At 45.6% G+C, this 22,363-nt stretch overlaps 1 protein-coding gene across 3 annotated transcripts in view; it reads right to left on the bottom strand.

Annotated features, from left to right (window-relative positions):
- PLXNB2 (plexin B2) overlaps positions 1–5,663 on the bottom strand; it is a 352,730-nt gene extending 347,067 nt beyond the window's left edge. For all 3 annotated transcript variants that reach the window (XM_030549188.1, XM_030549187.1, XM_030549189.1), the window contains exon 1: positions 5,180–5,663. The gene's annotated coding sequence lies outside the window, so the exon portion shown is untranslated. The remainder of the gene's footprint in view (positions 1–5,179) is intronic.
- Positions 5,664–22,363: the final 16,700 nt, after the last annotated feature.

Below are 22,363 nucleotides of genomic sequence, written 5' to 3'. Positions count from 1 at the left end.
GCAACTTTAAGTCCATACATTTTGACCACAAAAAGTGTTCAGAGTGAAAATGCATGCAGACATCTGCTGAGGAAAGGAAGCTATGAAGGTCACATTATTCAAAACTAGCTTAAAGGAAACCATCAGTATCAAAGTGAATTGTATTCTCCATGTGTAACCATACAGGGATGCCAACTACTGAAAGAAGGACTGGAATACTGGAAACAGGATTTATATAAAATAGACCTTTTGAATGGTACACATGTAAACAGAGTTAGCAGTTCCATTCATTTCTATAAACGTCAATTGTTCCAGCTGAGAGGGATGCATGTCCAGCATGAAGACAAAAACTTGGAAGGCTAAACACACCAGTAAAACAACACAGGAACAGGCCTGGAATGTGTTGGATGGACTATGCTAGCCATCTGTGCTATCCGAAACCTTGGAATTCCAAACATCAAGAGCCAATGTAGCTAATTACTAAATTGGTCTGGCACCAATGGTTGGGTTTTCAGAAGCTGCAGTTCCAAAACAAGAAGTATATTGACATAATTAGCATTTTTCATATTCCACACTCTTATTTACTTGAATTCCACTACCATCTCTCTGAGGGGCCAAATTCTGCTCCTGGTTACATCAGTGCAAATCTGAATCTCAACCTCAAGTAATTACTAATAATAATTTCCTTCAAATCTTCTCTCCACCTCTTTATTTGGATGAAAGGAGCTGACAAAAAAAAATAGAATTCATTGTACATAAAGAAGCTCAAAACTTACAGTTTGTTTCCAGTGATCATACCTTAACTACGGAGCCATGAATGGGGAAGGCAATCTAGATTTTGGTATGCCACTGTACTACTTGTCAGGTGAAGAATGATCAACAGCAGCTGGTTGTTGAAGAACATCCATTTTACACAACTCACTATTTTCACTTTGTCAATGTGAGTTTTGGCCAAGGAAGGAATACAAGGTCAGGACCCTTAGTATCCAAATATTGCTCTTTAAACTGATCTATTCAGCTAGCTTAAAATGATTTATTTTAGCAAGACATTAGAAGGCCAGTGTCAGGTCCAAGTTGACCTCATTGGAGGTTTTTATGTAAGTTACCTTCTACAAAACCTAACTACAACAGAAGCATTTTCACTTTTAAAAATTCCAGGAGAACCAGTTAGTTTTAAACACACTAATATTCCCCTGCAGTATTTGCAAGCCAAACCTGACAACAGAGCCTACACATAAAATTTTTAAACAAATGAACTGAATACTTGATATTTTTTGTTCAAATAAAAGGCAGAAGAAACAAGTATATTAGGGAGTGAGGGGGAGAGAAGAGGATTAAATCATCTATGGTCCTGATCCTGCAGACATTTATGCATGTGCTGGACTTTTATTCATTGGGTAATCCCATTGAACTTGACAGAACTAGTCACTAAGAAATAGTTAAGCATGTGTGTTTGCAGCTTTAGAACCTAAGGAATTTATGCTTGTTGTTTATTTTAGGTATGTTTAACCAACTGTACATTGGAATATACTACTTCTAGTTCTGTAAAACTGATGGGCACTTAAACAGGCAATGCCAAACTACTCCATAATATTCATTACATGCCTTCAGAATTTTCTGCTTGAAGAAGGGAAAGGGGAAGAGGATAGTGATAGTGATACAAGTTCAGCAATTAGTTTACTATCATTTAATGTTGCCATTAAATGTTTGTTGGCAATGCTTCAAATGTTGCAAAACTTAAATTAAGCCTGGCACAATAAAATAATTTTTACTTGAGAATTCAACACCCCAAATGGCACAATAGTCTAAATATCATTATTTCAACCTTACAGGCATTTAGGTTTGTCCAAATTTCCAATACATAAGGGCTTATTTGTTTGCTATAGAGCTATCAGAATCAATAAGAGTGATTTCTCCTTTGTCACCACCTAGGGTGACCAGATGACAAAGATGAAATATCAGGACGCGGGGTGGGAGGGCGCGGCGGAGGGGAAAATCAAGTCGGGGGGGGGGGGAACCACTGCCAGAGCGCTCCACCCTGCCACCAGAACCTGGACTGGAGTCGTTCACAGAGTGAGTGCTGGGAGCCACCCCCTCCCTCCAGGCTTGCGCTGCCATACAGCTGACCAGCACAAGCCTGGGAAGGAGGAGGAATGCCGCATGCTTGGGGAACAGGTGGGGCTGGGGGGAGGCGGGGCTGGGGCGGGGCGAGAGCCCCTCCAGGCTCCGCCTGTGCCAGAGCAGAAGGCAAAATTGCTTGTGTTTGTCCATTGGTCGGGACACGGGACAAACAAGCAAATATCAGGACAGTCCCAATAAAATCGGGACATCTGGTCACCCTATCACCACCACCAGTTTTTAAACAAAGTAAGGGCATGAATCCTTTCCTTTCCTCAGCCTCGAAGGCTAAGGTCCAAACAAGTTTCAACATACTGGCCTCAGGTCATTGGGACGTAAACAAATTCTTAAAACATGATGGTAACTCAAGTGTAAGAAATTCTGGTGGATTTTGTGTGTGTCTTTTTGGACAAACTTCCTAAAAGTTAATCCAAGTTTATAAATAGATTTTAGGCCTTGATCCAACTCCCACAGATGTCAAGGGAAAGATTCACTGGGGGCTACATCATCCTCTTAAATCACCATCTTCTTAGATTTCAGAGATTTTAAGATGTTAACCCTTGTTCTGTTGCACATAGCAAATGTATTTTCTAAAAAGTAAAAATATATTGCTTGTCACTCTCCAGTATGCATTCTAACATTAAAACAGCCCAATCAAGGACTGTTCAGTTAAGTTTTCCAGTAGTTTCTTTTGAAACTTAAAAAACAGATTCAGCAAAGCAGTGAAACAAACTGTTAAAACCAAACACTGTGCAGAAAAATCTGTAGTATAGAAGCTTCTGGGTGGGAAAATAATTCATTTCAGTGTGCATTAACATTTACTAGAATAATTCTGTTTGGAGCAATATTTCCCAAATTATGGGAAAGTCTTCTTATATTGCCTTTCCCAAGTTGGTAGCAATCTTGGGATAACTGACAGGTCTGTTAATTAGCACATTTCTAATAGATTGTCAGAGTGTTCAATCAAAGCTCTGGATGGGAGCTTTTTACTACTGTACAATATGACTCCAGCTATGCAGAATTAATTGGTGATACTAATGCAGGTTCCTGTGGGAATTTCGGGATTACAAAAACTGGCTGTATAGAGGGCTTCAGTGTCCAGAAATACCATTTCACAACCAGTGCTTTCACTTTAGTTTTTGCATTACTTTAAATGCTCTTTTCTTGAGTAGAGAACACCACTCTGAATTCTAGTTCATACTACTCAAGTTAAAATCCCATAAAGCCCTTCAGAGATACAAATATTCATACGGGCTGAGGTCATGGGTAGTAGGCCTAGAATTAGACTTCCTCTGCTAGCTTTGTTTTGGCTTGTGGTTGCAGGCATGCTCTCTGTTCCATTCTAGGGAGCAGGCACAGTACTGAAATTTACAAGTTGGCTCTCTCACAGTTGAAGAGGAATGCAGAGTAGAAGGATGTCCCCATATGCATAGGTAATTACACACACAGCCCCCTAAATTCATTATTAATGAGTCACCCACCTGATTTATCTACAGCATGGTATACAATTCTCACCACAGAAGGGTAATGAAAGGAGAAAAAAGGAATAAATTCTTAAATTCAGCTGTGGGCCTGACAACCTTAGTGTCCCTTTACACCAACAGTAGAGAAATCTGAAGTAAATCCTAAATCTTAACCCCTTCATACTTCTAACCCAACTTTAAACTGGACACAAATAAGGAAATTGATAACAGGTAATGCATCTAAGATAAATGTTAAATGCCATACGCAGTTTAGAATAAATTATGAAAATCTTTGTCAGAAGAAACAGAATCACCACACTAAAGGAAACATTAACACAATTACAGAGGTTTTTAGTGTTTCAGCAGAAGTTACTTTAAAAAAAAGTTATGGATAGCACCATAGTACTCTAGAACACAATGAATGGACTAATAATTTTTGCCAACAGACTGACAAGCGGTAATGTGACAGTTTATCTTTTGGATATTTGTCCCCAATCTTTGGTTAACCCACAAGTTACTGTAATGATTCTGTAATCATTTTCATCATAGCCTACCATAAAAACTGACATTACAGAAAGCTCAAAAGTAGGTACTGAAGAGACAGTAATTTGAATTACAGCATAACCAAGCGCAGCAAAGATTTTACACAATTCCAGAGCAAACAGTATGAGTCACAAACCATACAGAGAGTTGGAGTTTCATTTGCCTATAGTGCATGTAAGTAACATATCTTTTTTTTAAAGACCAGTTTGGAGAGAAAGTTTAAAGCAGTCTAACAAAATAAGACAAGGTGTTTGCATTAAAGTCCAAATTAGCTTCTGAATTGAAGCTAGCGATCTGAAGAACTCAAGTGTCAAAATGGCTCTTAACCAAGTGCTATCCACACAAGAGAGAATGGGTTACAATTATTCCTGCCGTGAAACGGTAATTACAAAACTCCAAGATAATAACGAGCTATAAATCCAGTGCTATATACTAGACTATTGGAGCTAAAAATCTCTCTGGACAAGAGGATGCTTCTCACATTTCTGCTTAAGACCACAACGTTTTGTTTTTTTAATTCTCTTACATAAAAATTGTGTTTAACTCTCACACGCTGGGTTTGATACAATCACAATCCACGCAGCTCGCTACATCGGCATTTAGAAAAGGAACGTTTTCAGATTTGTTTAGATCGCAAGGATAACAAGCGCAATCAACGTTCAAGGCGACACAGCCTACGAAGCCCGGGGTTTTGCCTTAATGAAAGCCATATGCCGTTCAGAGCGAGGGAAGAACAAGCTCCAAAGCTTATTTTAAAGTTTCTGACTCTTTCGATCCCGGGTAGAGGAGAGATTCAAACTGGGTCTGATCTGAGAGCGCTCTGCACGTTTTGTTTCATGCCTTGGTTCTCCCGTTCCCTCGGAGGTTAACCACATGCTGACTAGGGAACAGTGGAAGTTGCCATACAGGCAATTAGGAGGCAGAGCTTTCAAGAGGGGAAACTGATTTATTAGTCTGAGATTTGTGTATCCTTCCCCCTCACACAAACAAGCTCGAAAGGGCCCGGCTGCCTTCAACAGGTGAGCCACCGTGGGGAACAATCCCCAGGGCAGAGAGAGGGAGAGAATCAAACTTACCCAAGTTGGAGAGCAGGGCTGGGCAGCGCCTTTGCCCCCTGCTGCTCGGCCGCCGATCCCAGCTCAGGCTGCCGCGGCTCCGGCTCCGGCTCCGGCTCCTCCCATCTCACAGCAGCTCAGCCAAGCAACCCCCCGAGCCAGCGCGCAGCAGCAGCAGCCAACTCGCTGCCCATTTCCCGAGGAGCCGCCCGGGAGAAGGAGAGAGAGCGAAAGGAACCACCCAGAGCCCAATTAATCATCACATGATGAGCTTGAGCCTCCGCCTCCACCTACGCGCTCCGGCTGCCTGCGCCGGGGAGCCAGAGGAGCGGCGAGGGAGAGACACACCTGTAGGCGCTGCACATATCCGCCGTCCGCACGCGGCGAGACAGGAAACTGAAAAAACAGCCCAGGGAAAGGGGGGGAGACGGGCTCTTCCTCCCACTGTCCTTCTCCTCCTCCGTTCCCACCCCCTGCCCCTGCCTTTGCTCCGGATCCGCTTGCACACGCTTCTCCTCTCGGCAAAGCCAGACAGACAACAACTAATCACCCATCCTCGTCCTCCCGCCCCCCTTCCTCAGCGAAGCAGCCAGCCGGCCGGGCTCGCCCGGGGGCAGGGGCTTGGCTTGCGGGCAGCACGCCTGGGGCTAAATGTCACATGTCACTGTGGAGAAGGGCTGGTGCTGGGGGCCAGGGCTGCGGTTAATGATCCCGAGCCCGGGGGCTGCAGGAAGGAGCAGGGCAGGGGCCGGTGATCCCGTGCCCGGGGGCTGCAGGAAGGAGCAGGGCAGGGGCCGGTGATCCCGTGCCCGGGGGCTGCAGGAGGGGGCAAGGCTGGGGCCGGTGATCCCGTGCCCGGGGGCTGCAGGAGGGGGCAAGGCTGGGGCCGGTGATCCCGTGCCCGGGGGCTGCAGGAGAGGTATGATGCCGGTGATCCCATGCCCGGGGGCTGCAGGAGGGGGCAGGGGCCGGTAATCCAGTGCTCGGGGGCTGGGCCAGTGATCCCGTGCCCGGGGACTGCAGGAGGGGGCAGGGCTGGGGCCGGTGATCCCGTGCCCGGGGGCTGCAGGAGGGGGCAAGGCTGGGGCTGGTGATCCCGTGCCCGGGGGCTGCAGGAGGGGGCAAGGCTGGGGCCGGTGATCCCGTGCCCGGGGGCTGCAGGAGAGGTATGATGCCGGTGATCCCATGCCCGGGGGCTGCAGGAGGGGGCAGGGGCCGGTAATCCGGTGCTCGGGGGCTGGGCCAGTGATCCCGTGCCCGGGGACTGCAGGAGGGGGCAGGGCTGGGGCAGTGATCCCGTGCCCGGGGACTGCAGGAGGGGGCAGGGCTGGGCCAGTGATCCCGTGCCCGGGGACTGCAGGAGGGGGCTGGGGCCAGTGATCTCGTGCCCGGGGGCTGGAGGAGGGGGCAGGGCAAGGGCCGGTGATCCCGTGCCCGGGGGCTGGGGCCAGTGATCTCGTGCCCAGGGGCTGCAGGAGTAGGCAGGGCAGGGGCCGGTGATCCTGTGCCCGGGGGCTGCAGGAGGGGAAAGGGCAGGGGCCGGTGATCCCGTGCCCGGGGGCTGCAGGAGGGGGCAGGGGCTAATGGTGGTGATCAGAGATCGGAGGTATTGTGAGCTGTGCTGCTAGAGGGCGCGAAGACGGTGGAAGCAGCGTAGTCTCTCTGGCCGGGGTTGGTCCCGGCGGGCGGAAGGCAGCGGGTTCCCACGGCTTCCCTGGCCTATGCCGAGGGGCGTTGGGATGGGGGAGCTAACTGCTTCTTGCGGGTTGAAAGGCGCATTGGAGTGGCCGGGGGCGAGCCGGCCGGGCTATGGAGCGGAGCCGCTGCCCGCTTCGCTTTAACGCGCCTTCCTCACGGGCAGAGCGGAGAGTGGTGCCGTGCAACCATGAAGCTGCCCGCCAAGCAGCTGCCTCTTGGCGGGGAGCCGAGCGGGGGTGCAATCGCCTGCCCGGCAGGGAGAAGCTCTCAGGGCTCGTCAGCCCAGCTGCTCGCCAGCCAGGCCCGGGAAGAGCAAAGCTCTGGAGCGTCGGCTGCACCTACGAGAGCAGCCTGGCCCAGCGGGTGACAATGTAACACGGCTCCCACTCTGAAATGTGAACCTTGCCCGCTGCGCGGGGATGGGGCGGAAACTTGCCGCAGTCTACACGGTCCCTGCGGCTATGTTCTGCTCACAAGGGCTCTCCTGAGCTAAGCAGGATCAAGTTGGGTCAAGGGGGGGATGGGAGAGCTCCCAGCCTGACCAGTAAGAAATGGACTTGGTCCATTTTTTTCCCTTTTCTGAAAAGTGCTGAGGGAGCAGGAGTATAGCCTTAGAGAGCCGGGAAGGGCTTAAGACTTTTGCCTATTTAAGATGTGTTAATTAATCATGTTTATTACGGAAGTGCCCGAGGGCCCACCAAAAACAGGGCCCCATGGTAGGCATGCTACCAACACAAAGTAGTGCCCAAAGGAGCTTACAATCTAAACAAGACAAAGGCAAACAGAGGGTGGGGGCAAGGCTAAAACACACAAACAGAGTGACCAATGTACTGGCAATAAATGGTATGTTAGTTCCACAAATCTTTGGGGGCAGGGAGGAAGTTACTTGGGAGGAAATAAGCTTTATTTGACTGCATTATGAGTAACAGAGAAGAGGCTAATTACCATGAGACAAGCCCAGTATAAGGACAGACGCAATAGCCACCAAGCCAGAGTCTTGCAACCTTAAGGGGAGTGTGGGAGGAGTTGCCCACCTTGGCCCACTTCTCATCCTTTTCCTACCATAATGTCAATAGATCAACTCCTTCTCCCAGAGAGTTCCCTGCTAGAGCCCATCTCATCGTCCAAGAGCTCCGCATGGAATTCCAACTCCTTTTTCCTTTTCTAACTGTGCCTTTCTTGGTGAGCCTCCAGCAGGGTCTGCTCTACCTTTGTCAGCTTTTCCTGTGGCCTTGTTTCTATCACTGCTTTCTCAGTCGCCATCCCCTTAAATAAGCCTGCAGGGCCTCTGGATTGTTCAGACAACTTCTCATCCTATCCCTGGTTTGAGTGCCTCCTGTGCCTCCCCCATCTGAGGGAGCTCTACTGCCATCAAAACCCCTTCCGCTTCTAGCGGGGGCTGGTTTGTGTCCCCACAGTACATTGTTCCAGCCCTGGTTTTGTGGAATTTCCTGCCACCTGAAACATAGCTACCTGCAGTTTGAACCCTTGGCAGCATTGCTTGTCATGCTCCAATTCCACCGTTTTCCAAACCAAATCCTGCTCTAGCTTTGCTGCTTGCCTTACAATTTTCTGCCAGGAGGCATTTACTTCTGCCACCTCCTGGTTAGCTTCTTGTAGATGTTCCTCCAAGCAGTGAAGACATGTCAGTTTCTTCTCTAGTTTCCTCAGCATCTTCCAGGCAATCTAACACATCCCTCTAATCCTCCTTTATGTGCCCATAACGGCTGAGCATTACTGACCAACACTCCAGGACTTTGAATAGGTTTCTCCTCTGCTGGCTCAGGTACTGCCCTCTGCTGCATCAGGGCTGGGAATCCTTGCCAGTCTCTGCCCAGAATCATGGGCCATGGAAGGTTCCTCACTACTCTGATTTTTATTCAGCCATGTACTTCTAACTCCACCACAGCCATTGGGTACACTCGAGTCTCTCCATACACAAAGGCTATGTGGACTAATAGCTGTTGGTTTATCTGACCAGATGAAGTCCACTTCCACAGATAAAGAGTTTGCCCACAACCCAAGCCCACTAACCTGTTTGACGGCACCATATGTGGTGGGGTTTGACCCCAGTTTAAGGAGCATCCCAAGCCACAAACCTGGTTGTGAACAACAGCCCACATAGTCACACTCCATCAGGGGACAGTCTTGTCTCATATATCACGATCAGTCACATCTCCCAGCTACCTCCCAAAGTGCTTCCATTGGGCTTGGGGAAAGACTGGGGTGCCAATAGCTCTTCTGGACCTCAAAACTTAGAGCCACCCAGGAATTTCTCCCCTTGTAATCTCCTCCAGCCTCTGGAGACCAGGGTTTTACATCTTCCTGTCTTTATGGTGTGAACTTCTCAGTCTGGCCCGCTGGTCAGATTGCTTAGTACCATCTGCCTCTAACTAGGCCTCTGATCGTTCCACTGCAGTACTGGTAGAAACTTTGGGCCCTGGCTGGCAGAACTGGCAAAAATTGTTCTAGGATGATTTGACCCACAGTTCTCACTACAGAACTCATCTCTGGCCATAGCCCATGCTATGAGATACCTCCCTGGACCATACTTTTCATACTGCTTATACTGCTACAACTTCTTTATGTGAATTTAGGAGTAAAAAAATACTTCTTACAGAAAGAGTGTTACGTGTTTTTACTGTAGAGGGTAGCCAAAACTTGGGGGTCTTGAGGGCTTTTTCCATTAGGAAGAGAAATTGGTGATGGAGTCTGGTGTTTCTTTGGTGCAATCCTGCTACTTTACAAAGAATGCACAAATTCCTGTTTCCCTGAACACAATAGGAATCAAACAATAGGAGACAGTTTCTTTGCTCATATTTCCAAGCCTCTTTGAGCCACCAAGCAGTCCAAAAAGCTCTCTCTCTCTTCAGTCTTTTCTCAGGACCTTGTTCAGGCTGTTCGTTTAGCTTTTCTGCCCCTGCTATCTTCTCTCTCAGCTACTCTGGTTCTTTCTGCCTCTCTTTCACAGACGTACAAAACAATAGCCAGCAGAAATCCCTCTGCTTACATGGGTCATGCCTGTGCCTTTGTTTTGGGCGGTGACCTAGGTATACTAGCACATACCAAGTCTCAGAACGAAAGATCTGGGGGAAGTATTTTCTAGAGAGACCATACCTGATCTGAGGCTCTTCTCATAGTCAGCTGGGGAAGCACTGAAACTTGCAGGAGGCTGTAGAAAATGCCAGTGAGGCCTGGAGGTAGCAAACAACTACTGAGCACTGTGCAACTTTTGTGTATTATTTCTCTGCAGTGTTAGCTCTTTGCCAGTCTTTCTTGAGATAGAAGGTTTCCAAAACTCTTTCTAGCTGTTAGTATGGAAAAATCGTAGAAGATTCCAACTGCTTCATCTTGATTAATGAAGTACAGATTACACTGCACTAACAGCATACAGGTTTGTCTTTTGTATTCCTGACTTTTCTTTTAGTATTGCTGTTACCCATCCAGTTTTCTCCTGTGATTTAAGTTGATGGACAAGTTTAATAAACAATATTACAAATGATATTTTTGTTTTACTTTGTATTTTCCTCAGAGAAAAGGAATCCCAAACTTTTTTTTTTCTGTCCTCAATAATCTGTGCTTCTGCTGTTTATTTATTTTAAGGGTGTCTAAAGTCCAGGACCAGCACTATATTCAATAGTGCAGTTGAAATATTCATACAGTGAGCCCTCTGCACACCAGCTACAACAGAGTGTAACAGCTCAGTGTACAACCACCTGCAGCCATCTGCCCCTGTTCCCATGAGTTAAAAGGGAACAGAGGCAGCAGATGGGCCAGCACAAATTGGAAAGAGTGGAACATGGGAAATAGCAAGAGAATTGTAAGTGAGAAACAGAGAGCTGTGAAGAGGCAAATAAGGCCTCCTTTCAGATTGCCTTATTGCGATCCTGTCATGCCTCCTACAATGACAGGCATATTATCTAAGCAATACTATAGGACCAAGTGCAGTGTGTGGTTATACCAGATACCTCAATACCTCTAGTATGTTTGATTTCTAATAACCAAGAAGTATAGATGTTCTATACTTCTACAAGAAGTACAGTGATTATCATTAAGAAGTCAACATTTGCCAACCACAGTTCTTTCCTATTCTAAGTATAAGGAAACTATGATAACTATAAGCAAAGTATGCCTTTTTTAATAGCAGTCTCTGTACAGCAAAGTGTGTTATTAGTCATCTAGCACGTTTAGCGATGAGGTGAATCCACTTTTTTGGACTTGTGGAATACTGAAGAGTTTGTCTTCATTACTCAGTGAATCTCAAATACTGCAGGGATGGAGACTAGTGGAAAGGAGTTTAGGGCTGGAACTAGAATAGCAGGAGGGAATATCAACGAGTATGAGGCTTCGTTGTAGCTGGAAACTGTGTCATACTTGAAATGGCTGCCAATACCTGGGGCAATGATGTATTTTAAGTGTTGAGGATTCAGCATATTTTAAAGAGTGTTTATATCTAGTCTTTTTTATTAAGTTGAAAAATAGTTTCAAGTGCTATAACTGCTCCTGAATCTCCAACCAAAATTTGTGACTTTACAATCACACTTTTCTATTTTAAAAAAAGTTTGTTTTTCTGTCTCCCATTGCAGTGTGAAAGACTCACATAAATGGGGGCCATCTAGCCCAGAGCTGATCGCACAGGAAAACTGACATTAATTAAGGTGCTGTCAAATACAGCAACAAAATGAAAAAATAAAGAAACATTTTCTCTTATCATTTAATGTTAGTTGCTTTGGGCATTATTTGCAACAATAGTAGATAAAATAAAATAAAACTTGTCTGAAATTGTTTTTGTGTCCTTTTAAGTGTTTTTAATTCTCTGGCTTAGTGTATTGTCCTACTCTAGTGGCTGGTACCCAAGCAGAATAAGGCCATCATCTTGCAAACACTTACACATGTGCTTAACTTTAAATACATTTTGGAGTACAAATTGAAGTACTCTTGTGTGTCTATAAATACACACATGTAAGGGCTTGTCTTCACTACCAGGGAGATCAACGCTGCAGCAATTGATGCAGCGGGTCTAGTGAAGACCCGCTTAATCGATGGCAGAGCTCTCTCCAGAGATGGTACTCCAGCTCCCCAAGAAGAGTAAGGTAAGTCGACCAGAGAGTGCTTCAGTGCAGTTAAGACACGGGGGTAAATTGACCTAAACTACATCAACTTCAGCTATGTTGTTCATGTAGCTGGAGTAGCATAAATTAGATTGACTTAACTAAATAGTGAAGACAAGCCCTAAATGTTGGCACAGTTGGGCCCTATGAGCCTACTACTGCTACCAACTTATGGAATTGTCCCTTTAACTCAAGTGGTAGAGGCCTGTGCTTTTGTTACTGAAGGTAAAATCTATACTGTCAACTGATAAGAGTGGTTGCTGTGTAGTAAAATTTGCTTACAGACTCATTTTAACTGAATATGAAGACCTTTAAACAGCACATGAATACTTTGCGTTGGTCTTCACTGCAGAGGATGTGAGGGAGATTTCCACTCCTGAGCGATTCTTTGTAGGTGACAAATCTAAGGATCTGTCCCAGGTTGAGGTGTTAATAGAGGAGGTTTTGGAACAAATTGATAAATTAAACAGAAGTTCCCAGGACTGGATGGTATTCACCTAAGAGTTCTGAAGGACTGATATACGACATTGCAGAACTACTGACTGTGATATGTAACCAATCACTTTAAATCAGCTTCTGAACCACATGACCGCAGGATCACCAATTTTTTAAAAAGGTTGCAGAGGTGATTCTAGCAATTACGGGCCAGTAAGCCTAACTTCAATACCAGGCAAATTGGTTGAAACTGTAATAAAGAACAGAATTATCGGAGACGTAGATGAACATGACTTGTTGGGGAAGACTCAATATAGTTTTTGTAAAAGGAAATCATGCCTCACCAATCTATAAGAATTCTTTGGGGGAGGGGCCAACAAAAATGGACGAAGATGATCCCTTGGATATAGTGTACCTGGACTTTCAGAAAGCCTTTGACAAGGTCCCTCACCAAAGGCTCTTAAGCAAAGTAGGCAGTCATGGGATAAGAGGGACAGTCCTCTCGGGGATCAGTAATTGGTTAAAAGATGAGAAAAGAAGGGTAGAAATAAATGGTCATTTCAGAATGGAGAGAAGTAAATAGTGGTGTCTCCCAGGGATCTGTATTGGGACCAGAGCTGTTCACTATATTCATCAATGATCTGGAAATAGGGATAAACAGTGAAGTGGCAAAATTTGCAGATGATACAAAATTACTCAGGCTAGTTAAGTCCAAAGCAGACTGCAAGACGTTACAAAGGGATCTCACAACACTGGGTGACTGAACAACAAAATGGCAGAAGAAATCCAACTTTGATAAATGTACATTGGAAAACATAAAATTCACTGTTTCCTCTCAAAGAGATTGTGGAGTCACTGTGCATAGTTCTCTGAAAACATCCATTCAATGTGCAGTGGCAGTCAAAAAAGTTAACAGAATACTAGGAACCATTAGGAAAGGGATACATAAGACCATATATATCATAATGCTACTACATAAATTGATGGTATGTCCACACTTTGAATACTACATGCAGTTCTGATCATCCTATCTCAAAAAAGATATATTAGAATTGGGACGAGTACAGAGAAGGGCAACAAAAATCATTAGGTGTATGGAACAACTTCCATATGAGGAGAGATTAAAAAGACTGGACAAGAAATGACTAAGGGGGAATGATAGTGGTCAATAAAATCATGAATAGTGTAGAAAGGGTGAAGAAGAAAGTGTTATTTACTCCTTATAACACAAGAACTGGTGGTCACCCATTGAAATCAATAGGTAGCAGATTTCAAACAAACAAAAGGAAGTACTTCTTCATGCAACGCACAGTCAACCTGTGGAATTCATTACCAGACTAACAAAACTACAACTGGGTTCAAAGAAAAATAAGATAAGTTTATGGCGGTCCATCAATAGCTATTAACCAAAATGATCAGGGATGCAACCCTATGCTCTTGGTGTCCCTAACCTCTGACTGCCTGAAGCTGTGTGTGAACAACAGAAGATGGATTACTTTATAGTTGCTCTGTTCTGTTCATTCCCTCTGAAGAGTGTGGCATGGGCCAGACAGGATACTGGGCTAGATGGAGCATTGATCTGACCCAATGTGCCAGTTCTTATGTTCTTATATTCTGCAGTGTGTAGAGGAGCATGTGAATAGGACTCATTGCCTCTCTGAAATATTTGCTATAAAGTTACATAAAGGAAAGCAAAACATCTCATAGTGCAAGAAAATCATTTTAAGCAAAAAAGCCTCCATTAAAAAATATTTTTCAGAGCTAACATTAAATTTTAGCAACCTCTTGTACCCCACACCTGGACAAGGAGAGAAAGTTTCTCTCTTCCCAGCAAGAAAATTGCCCCACTAATGTTCCTCTAAGGCAGAGGGGGAAACAAATGGAGAGGAAATGAGTGCTGCTTCGTTCACATCATTTTGTTCCATTCTAGCCTGTGACCCAGCCAGTGAAAGCAGTTGATGCTTTTGCTGGCTAGCCTCTTTGTGCATCAGGCAGAGGGGGATAACAGCCAGCTACAAAGGAAAAGAACAGAAATTGCTGAAATTCTTTTATCCTAGCCCTAGACAACCAAGCAAAGGAACAACAGCTGGACACAATGTGAAGTGTTGGCAATAGACTAGAGCAGACATGGAACAACTGAGAGAGACAGCCTCCATCTGTAATCAATGCACGGTTAAGTATTCACACCTTAGTCAAAATAGAAAACAAGATGGTAGGTAAACAATTTTTTAACTCCACCAGAGAGGTCCTTTGGGACCATCTGCCTGTCCCAAGTCAGGATAAAGGAGGAGGGTTGGGCGTGGGGCTAGCAACTCCACATCATAAAAATCAACCTGCTACAGAAACGCCAACAATAGAGACAACAGAGACTTTTACCATGGAAAAAGAACTGTCTTCAACTCGAAGATGCATGACGCTGGGTGGTAAAAGCCGTGAGGAAGCCACTAAGCCGATTACCCTTCTTGCAACCAGGAGGATTACCATAGGCACATGGAACGTGAGGACCATGTACGAGTCAGGAAAGACGGCGCAGGTTGCAGCAGAGATGAGGAGCAACAACCTGACCCTATTAGGCATTAGCGAGACAAGATGGACGCAAGCGGGACAGAGACGACTGTTGACAGGAGAGCTGTTGCTGTATTCAGGACATGAAGAGAGTGACGCACCCCACACATAGGGAGTAGGCTTCATGTTGTCCAAGCAGGCACAGAGAGCACTGATTGGATGGGAGGCACATGGTCCCAGGATCATCACAGCATCCTTCAGAACTAAAATGAAGAGGATTAAGATGAATGTTGTTCAGTGCTACGCTCCAACTAATGACAGCGAAGAGGAGGACAAAGATTATTTTTACAACAGACTCCAGAAAATATTAGAGATTCTCCCAGACAAAGACATCATCATCCTTACGGGAGACTTGAATGCCAAAATTGGACCTGACAACACAGGATACGAACAAGTCATGGGGACCCACGCTCTGGGAGAGATGAGTGAGAATGGAGAGAGATTTGTGGATCTGTGTGCACTTAACAACCTGGTCATAGGAGGTCACATCTTTCCTCACAAGCAGATCCACAAGAGTACCTGGGTATCACCAGCAGGCATGACAGAAAATCATATTGATCATGTCTGCATTAGCAAGAAGTTCAGAAGATCCTTGCAGGACATTAGAGTTAGAAGAGGAGCAGACGCGGCGTCCGACCATCACTTAGTGGTGGCCAGATTGAAGCTGAAGCTGAAAAAGAACTGAATAGACGTGTCAGACAGAAGAGTGAAGTACAACGTCAGCCTTCTGAAGGACCATAAGACCAAGGAAGATTTTGGACTGACACTGAAGAATAAGTTTTCAGTATTACAGGATCGGTCTGAGGAAGAGGAAGACAATGTACTAAACAGATGGCAGAAAGTGAGAGAGACACTTAGGTCAGTATGCCAGGAAGTGCTTGGAATTAAGAAACACCAGCAGAAAGAGTGGATCACAGCAGAGACCTTGATCAAGATAGAAGACAGAAAGAAGAAGAAGGCAGCAGTCAATAACAGCAGGACTAGAGCAGCAAAGGCCAAAGCTCAAAAAGAGTATGCTGAAGCCCATAGAGCAGTGAAGAGGAATATCAGGAAGGACAAGAGAGAGTATGTGGGTGAACTGGCAGCAGAAGCGGAACAGGCAGCATACAGCGGTAATATGAAACAGCTGTATGATACTACCAAGCGACTATCTGGAAAGTTCAGCAAGCCAGAATGTCCCGTTAAAGACAAGCAGGGAAAGTCTATAACAGGAATAGAACAACAGATGAACAGATGGGTGGAGCACTTTGAGGAACTCCTTAACTGACCAGCACCACCGAATCCACCAGATATCAACCCAGCCAATGAGGACCTCCCAATTAATTGCAATAAACTAACCAGAGATGAGATTAGAAAAGCCATCACCATGATGAAGAATAGGAAGGTGGCTGGACCTGATGACATCCCAGCACAGGCCCTGAAAGCAGACCTGGATGCTTCAGTGGAAATGCTGTACCTCCTCTTTGAGAAGATATGGGAAGAAGAAGTGATTCCGGTAGACTGGAAAGAGGGATATCTCATCAAAATCCCCAAGAAAGGAGATCTTAGCAACTGTGCCAATTATAGAGGAATCACACTCCTGTTGATGCCAGGGAAGGTCTTCCACCGAGTCCTCTTAGAGAGAATGAAGGATGCCGTCGATCCACAGCTACGAGATGAACAGGCAGAATAGATCATGCACGGACCAGATAGCAACGCTTCGCATCATAGTTGAGCAGTCTGTGGAGTAGAACTCCTCGTTGTACATCAACTTTGTTGATTATGAGAAAGCGTTCGATAGTGTGGATCGAGAGACCCTCTGGAAGCTCCTTCGGCACTACGGCATCCCAGCAAAGGTGGTCAACCTGATCAAGAACTCATATGACGGTATACACTGTAGAGTGATCCATGGAGGGCAGCTTACTAACAGCTTCCAGGTGCAAATTAGAGTCAGGCAAGGATGCTTGTTGTCACCACTTCTCTTTCTCCTCGTCATCGATTGGATTATGAAGACATCCACTTACGAGCGTAGGAACAGAATGCAGTGGACGTTGTGGACCCAGCTTGATGACCTGGACTTTGCTGACGACCTTGCACTCCTTTCACACAGTAAACAGCAGATGTAAGAGAAGACCAACGTAGTGGCAGCCACGTCATCACAGGTTGGCCTCAACATTCACAAGGACAAGACCAAGATCCTTAGGATTAACTCCATCAGCAATGACCCAGTCACACTGAATGGAAGCCCCCTGGAAGAAGTGCAGTCCTTCACCTACCTAGGTAGCATCATCGACCAGCAGGGTGGCACAGACGCAGACATCAAAGTGAGGATTGGTAAGGCAAGAGCAGCCTTCTTACAGCCCAAGAACATCTGGAGCTCCAGAGAGCTGTCTTTGGCAATAAAAATTCGACTGTTCAACTCCAATGTGAAATCAGTCCTGCTGTATGGAGCTGAAACCTGGAGGACAACCAAAACAACCATCAGGAAGATCCAGACCTTCATTAATAGCTGCCTCAGAAGGATTCTCCAGATCCGCTGGCCAGACACCATCAGTAACATCCACCTCTTGGAGAGGACCTGTCAACTCCCAGCAGAGGAAGAAATCAGAAGGAGAAGCTGGGGTTGGATAGGACATACACTACGTAAGCAGCCAACTAACATCACCAGACAGGCACTGCAGTGGAACTCCCAAGGCAAGCGGAAAAGAGGCCGTCCAAGAAACACCTGGCGACGTGACCTGCAGGCTGATAGCAAAAAAATGGGCTATACCTGGAACCAGCTAGAGCGAATGGCCCAGGATAGAGGACTCTGGAGATCTATGGTTGGCGGCCCATACCCCGATTGGGGTGACAGGCATGAGTGAAACAATTTTTCGGGGGGAAGGGAGCAGGGAAGAGAGACAGAAGGGAAAGTATTTTTCTTTTGTCACCTGGATATCTGTCCATTAGAACTAGAATTAGACAATCAATTCACTTCACCAAATTGCTCTTAGATGGTACTCACTAATAATCACTTTCAGTCTCTGGTAGAATGATTTGAAATAAAAATATTTGATCAGAATTTCCCCCTACTGCCACTAAACCTGTGGATGAAATGGAAGCTGGATCTAAAGCATACTTGCTTTTGATTCTGCAATATTAAACCACAGCCTTCTCTAGTCTTTAGGGACTGACTAGTATTGACTTCAATGGACTTTGGATCAGGCCATAGTTTTTAGGTTGGATTTGAAGCAGAGACATAGAAGAAAGAAACTGTTTATTACTAATCCCCCGAGGCAGCTGGTTAACCAGAGTCTGATTATCTATTGAAACAAAACACATAGTTAGACTACTCTATATTCCCTAATACATAGATTAGGACAAAAATCAATGATGGCAAGATAACTTAGCTCAGAAGTGAGTTCTGCTCTAATAAAAATATAGAAGCAACTCTGCTAGCATCCACCAATATTGTCATTCATTAACCAATAATCCTTCTCCTTGTCATCCTCAAAGCACATTCATTTCAGTCCGGATGTTTAAATACCAAAGCAGTCAACTGTGCAGAGATATTGGCAGTCTATTTAGTTAACAGTGGTCCTTCTTAAAGGACAGCATTGTACAAAAACTGCAAAAAAAAATCTGTTAAACTCCAGGCCAGCAGAAAGGTCTCATTCCTGTATAATTGATTGGGCTCTTCTCAAACATCTAAAGACTTGGTGTGATGGGGTATATAAACCCCACACTGGAACTGAAGGGATTAAGGAGCAATTCTGGGACTTGAGGATTCTGTGACACTGGCAGGCCAGATGCCAACTCTTGTCCAGGCTACAGGCATTAACTAAGAACTGACAATCTCATAGCTGGAGACCAGACCACGTCACTTGAATGTTAGTTTTGTTCAAAATAGGTGTTAGTCTTATAAGAATGTATGTAGTGTTTAGACTCTATGAAATGCTTGAAGTTGCTTCATGCATTAATCTCCCTTCTAATTGCTGCCTTTCATGCTATAAGAAAAAAAGGAAGTTTTGCTTTATAACTTTAAAAATGTTTGTTCTGAACTTGTGAACTCAGGCACAGGAGTCATCCTCCCCACTCATCCAAAAGGACTATCAAAATCAGATGGGTCATCAAGGATCATTGCAATAGCAAGGATTGGTTAATGGCCTTGTCCTGGGAAATGCTATGTGCCAGGAAGCTCATCTTGTGAGCTTGGAAGCTGAACGAAGGAAATGAAAATAAGTCACAGCACAATTTTCCATCTTTTTGGCTGTTTGAACTTTGAAGGACCAGAGACTCTAAACTGAAGCCAGAGATCTCCCGGGGTTGCCTCCTGGGTCTGTCCTAAAAGCCACTTTGAATTGACAGATCACTGCAGCTCTGTCACTCTTAGGATTTAGATGGTAACTCATTTGTGTGATATGTTTGCTTGCTTTAACCTGTAAATAACTCTTATCTCTTTTTCCTAGTTAATAAATCTTTAGATAGTTTATTACAGAACTGGCTACAGGCATTGCCTTTGGTGTAAGATCTAGTGTACCAACTGATCTGGGGTAAGTGACTGGTGACCTGAATGCAGTGTGGTTTTTGGAGTAGATGACCATGTATCACAAAGTCCAGTTTGTCTGGGTGGCAGGATAGACTGGAGAGTCTAAGGGGGACCATTTGTGACTGCATGGTAAAACTGTCACAATGATCCAACAGTTCACATTTGTTACTGACTTGGTAAAATATAGAGAACATGCCACCAGTTTGGGGTGTCTGCCCCGTTTTTGGCAGCCTGCTCTGAGGTAGGCACTCACCGTCCTAAGCCACTCCAGACAGCATGGCACACTCCTCCCCTCAACACTTGTAGAGCCTGCTCCAGGTGGGGGAGGAGCTTACAAGTTTGCCAGAGAGCTCAGAAGGCAGCAGACAGGAATGGAGGACAGACCTATCTTGAGGACAGAAGCCTGTGCTGTCAGAGAGAGAGTACCAGTTGAACCCAGATTGACTGAAGGTTCAGTTAGTTATTTTTCTAACTTATGTTGGACTTTGAAACTTTTGGGGGAGGCGAATGGTAGGAAGTGGCCCAAGGAGGCAGTTTAGAGGCACTCCAGGGTGCTTGATGTTATTGTTTCTCCCAGGACTTTAGGTTGGAGCCTGTTGGAGTGGGTGAATCTGAGCTTCTCAAAACACCCCTTTTGAGTGGGGGCATAAACCTCCCTTTCACACTCCCCCTCTCAGAAGTAAGAAGAGAGTAGAAAAGCTGAAAGCCCTGAGATGAGGGCAAGTGACCTGCAGGTATCAGGAGGTGGACTTGAGTACCTCCCTGCTGCAAGGATGTGGGACTCCATAGATTTCTTTGGACTCTGTTACCCCAGAAGGGGATGAACTAAATCAGTGAATTGGCTGGAGGGCTGAGTTGCCATCCACCCAGAGGCGGGCTGTCACAGTGTTGAAGTCATTCTTGGAAAGAGGCAGCAGAGATGGAAGGATGGACAGGAGTTGAAGTGGAAGCCAGCAATCTAACCACTAGGCAGTGCCACCAGTACCTCTAGCTTCCTCTGACACAACTTGGTGGAGAATGTAAGCAGTGTCCCAAGTCTGATGTAAGAAAAAGAAAAGAAGACAAAAATGATCACTAGGGGGAAGGAGAGAAAGAAAAGGAGATGGATGTAGACAAATTGTTAAAGTGATTGATGGACTGCCGACAACAGGCAGCCCAACAGCAGCAACAGCAGAACCAGATGTTATAACAAATGGCCGCACAGCAGTAGCTCACTTGGGAGTTAACAGTACAATGCCTGGTCCAACAAATGGTGACTCTTTTTTACAACCATCATGGGTGAATACAAACTTGTGGCAGGGCCTCTGAACCCCACTCCAGACCCAGACTTTCTGATAATTCATAAAGATGGGGCCCAGAGATAACCTAGAAGCCTTTCTTGTCATCTTCAAGTGGATCATCACTGTGGCCACCTGAATACTGAGCTATTTTGTTGACATCCTACCTGATGCAGCTATCCCAAGCTCTATATCAGGGCTTCAACACTGTAGCCACACAAGATGATACAGAGGTCAAGAGCCACCTGAGATGTCTTCAACATCACAGCTGAGACCCAGTGACAGCACTTTTTCTGGGAAAGATACCCACTCGGGGCCTGACCTTGAGCAGTGGCTGAAAGCCTTAAAGAACATTGTTAGTGATGGCTCCAACCTGAGAAGCGAACCAAGCAAATCCTACTACAACAATTTACACAGATCCTTCCTGCTGGGGGATGAGAGTGGGTGTTCCAGCATAGGCCCAAGATGTTGGCTGATGCAGGGAAGCTGACTGGAAAATTGTACATCAGTCATAGATCCAGCCATTGGAACTCCAAGTTCTGAAGTTGCTTGTTCCAAGGGATCACTGACTGCAGATGTATGGTCCAGATGAGGGTGGCATCTGGGAAACCATAATACCTAGCCCAGCTCCTTGGACTATCAGCAGCTATAGCAAGGCCATGAACCAAAGGGCTGAGGAAAAGCCTGAACGCAACAGAAAGCCTTTTCAGCTTTCCCTGAGTTAGTCAGGGGATGGGACGATTTCCTTGAACAGAAGCTATTTTTCATTTGGACTATGGGGTCATTTCCACCACAACTGCCCCTTCATTGAGTGCAAGTATAGGCAAGCATGGACAGTGAACACCAGGGCTTGGAAAAGAGGACCAGCAAAGATATTGGTGCCAGTACAGGTTGATGGGGTAGAAGTGCTGGGACTAACAGGCTCAGGCTGCAGCCAAATATCGATTAGGGAACAACTGCCAGGCCTAGGAGGCACCATCTACCTTCAGTGCGTACATGGGGGTGTATACCCATATCTCACAAAGAAAATACATTAACTGTGGGAAATTGCACAGGTACAGTATGAGTAATTTTGGCTCTGTCTCTAGCTTACCCAGTGAATCAGGGAAGAGATTGAAAGTTTTTCAGAGGAGTCATAAAATCATAGGGTGAATATCTTGAAAGGACTGACCATCCCATAGAGGCCCCTAAGTCATAAGAACCAGTAGAGTTAGCTGGGGTTGGAGAAACAGAAGACCTTTGTGGAGGCACCACCTGGCAGAAACCAACTCCCCCCACCTGGTAATCAGGAAATGAAGGGACCTTGCAACCCCTGGACCTAGGCCTGCTTGCAGCCTTATAAACTAAAAGAAGTATGATCTGACTCTGGTTAGACCCTGAATTGTACGAACAACTCACCTGTGTGAATGGCAAAGTAATCGATACAGAACCGTTGAAGCTGTTGCCCCAATTTGAACTGAGAGGAGTGGCTGTACCAGGTGGCAAAAAACCTCCAAAGCTGAGAAGTGAGCATACAACTCTTGGTTCCAGAGAAATTCCTCAGGAAAGTATTACAACTGGACCGTGCAATACCTTGTGGGGGACACTTGGGGAAAGAGAAGAACTTTGACAG

Source organism: Gopherus evgoodei, chromosome 1 (genome assembly GCF_007399415.2).
Source record: "Gopherus evgoodei ecotype Sinaloan lineage chromosome 1, rGopEvg1_v1.p, whole genome shotgun sequence".
Classification (NCBI taxonomy): Eukaryota; Metazoa; Chordata; order Testudines; family Testudinidae; genus Gopherus; species Gopherus evgoodei.
The sequence above is the reverse complement of the archived record's forward strand: the minus strand, read 5'-3'. Positions and strand labels throughout refer to the sequence as shown.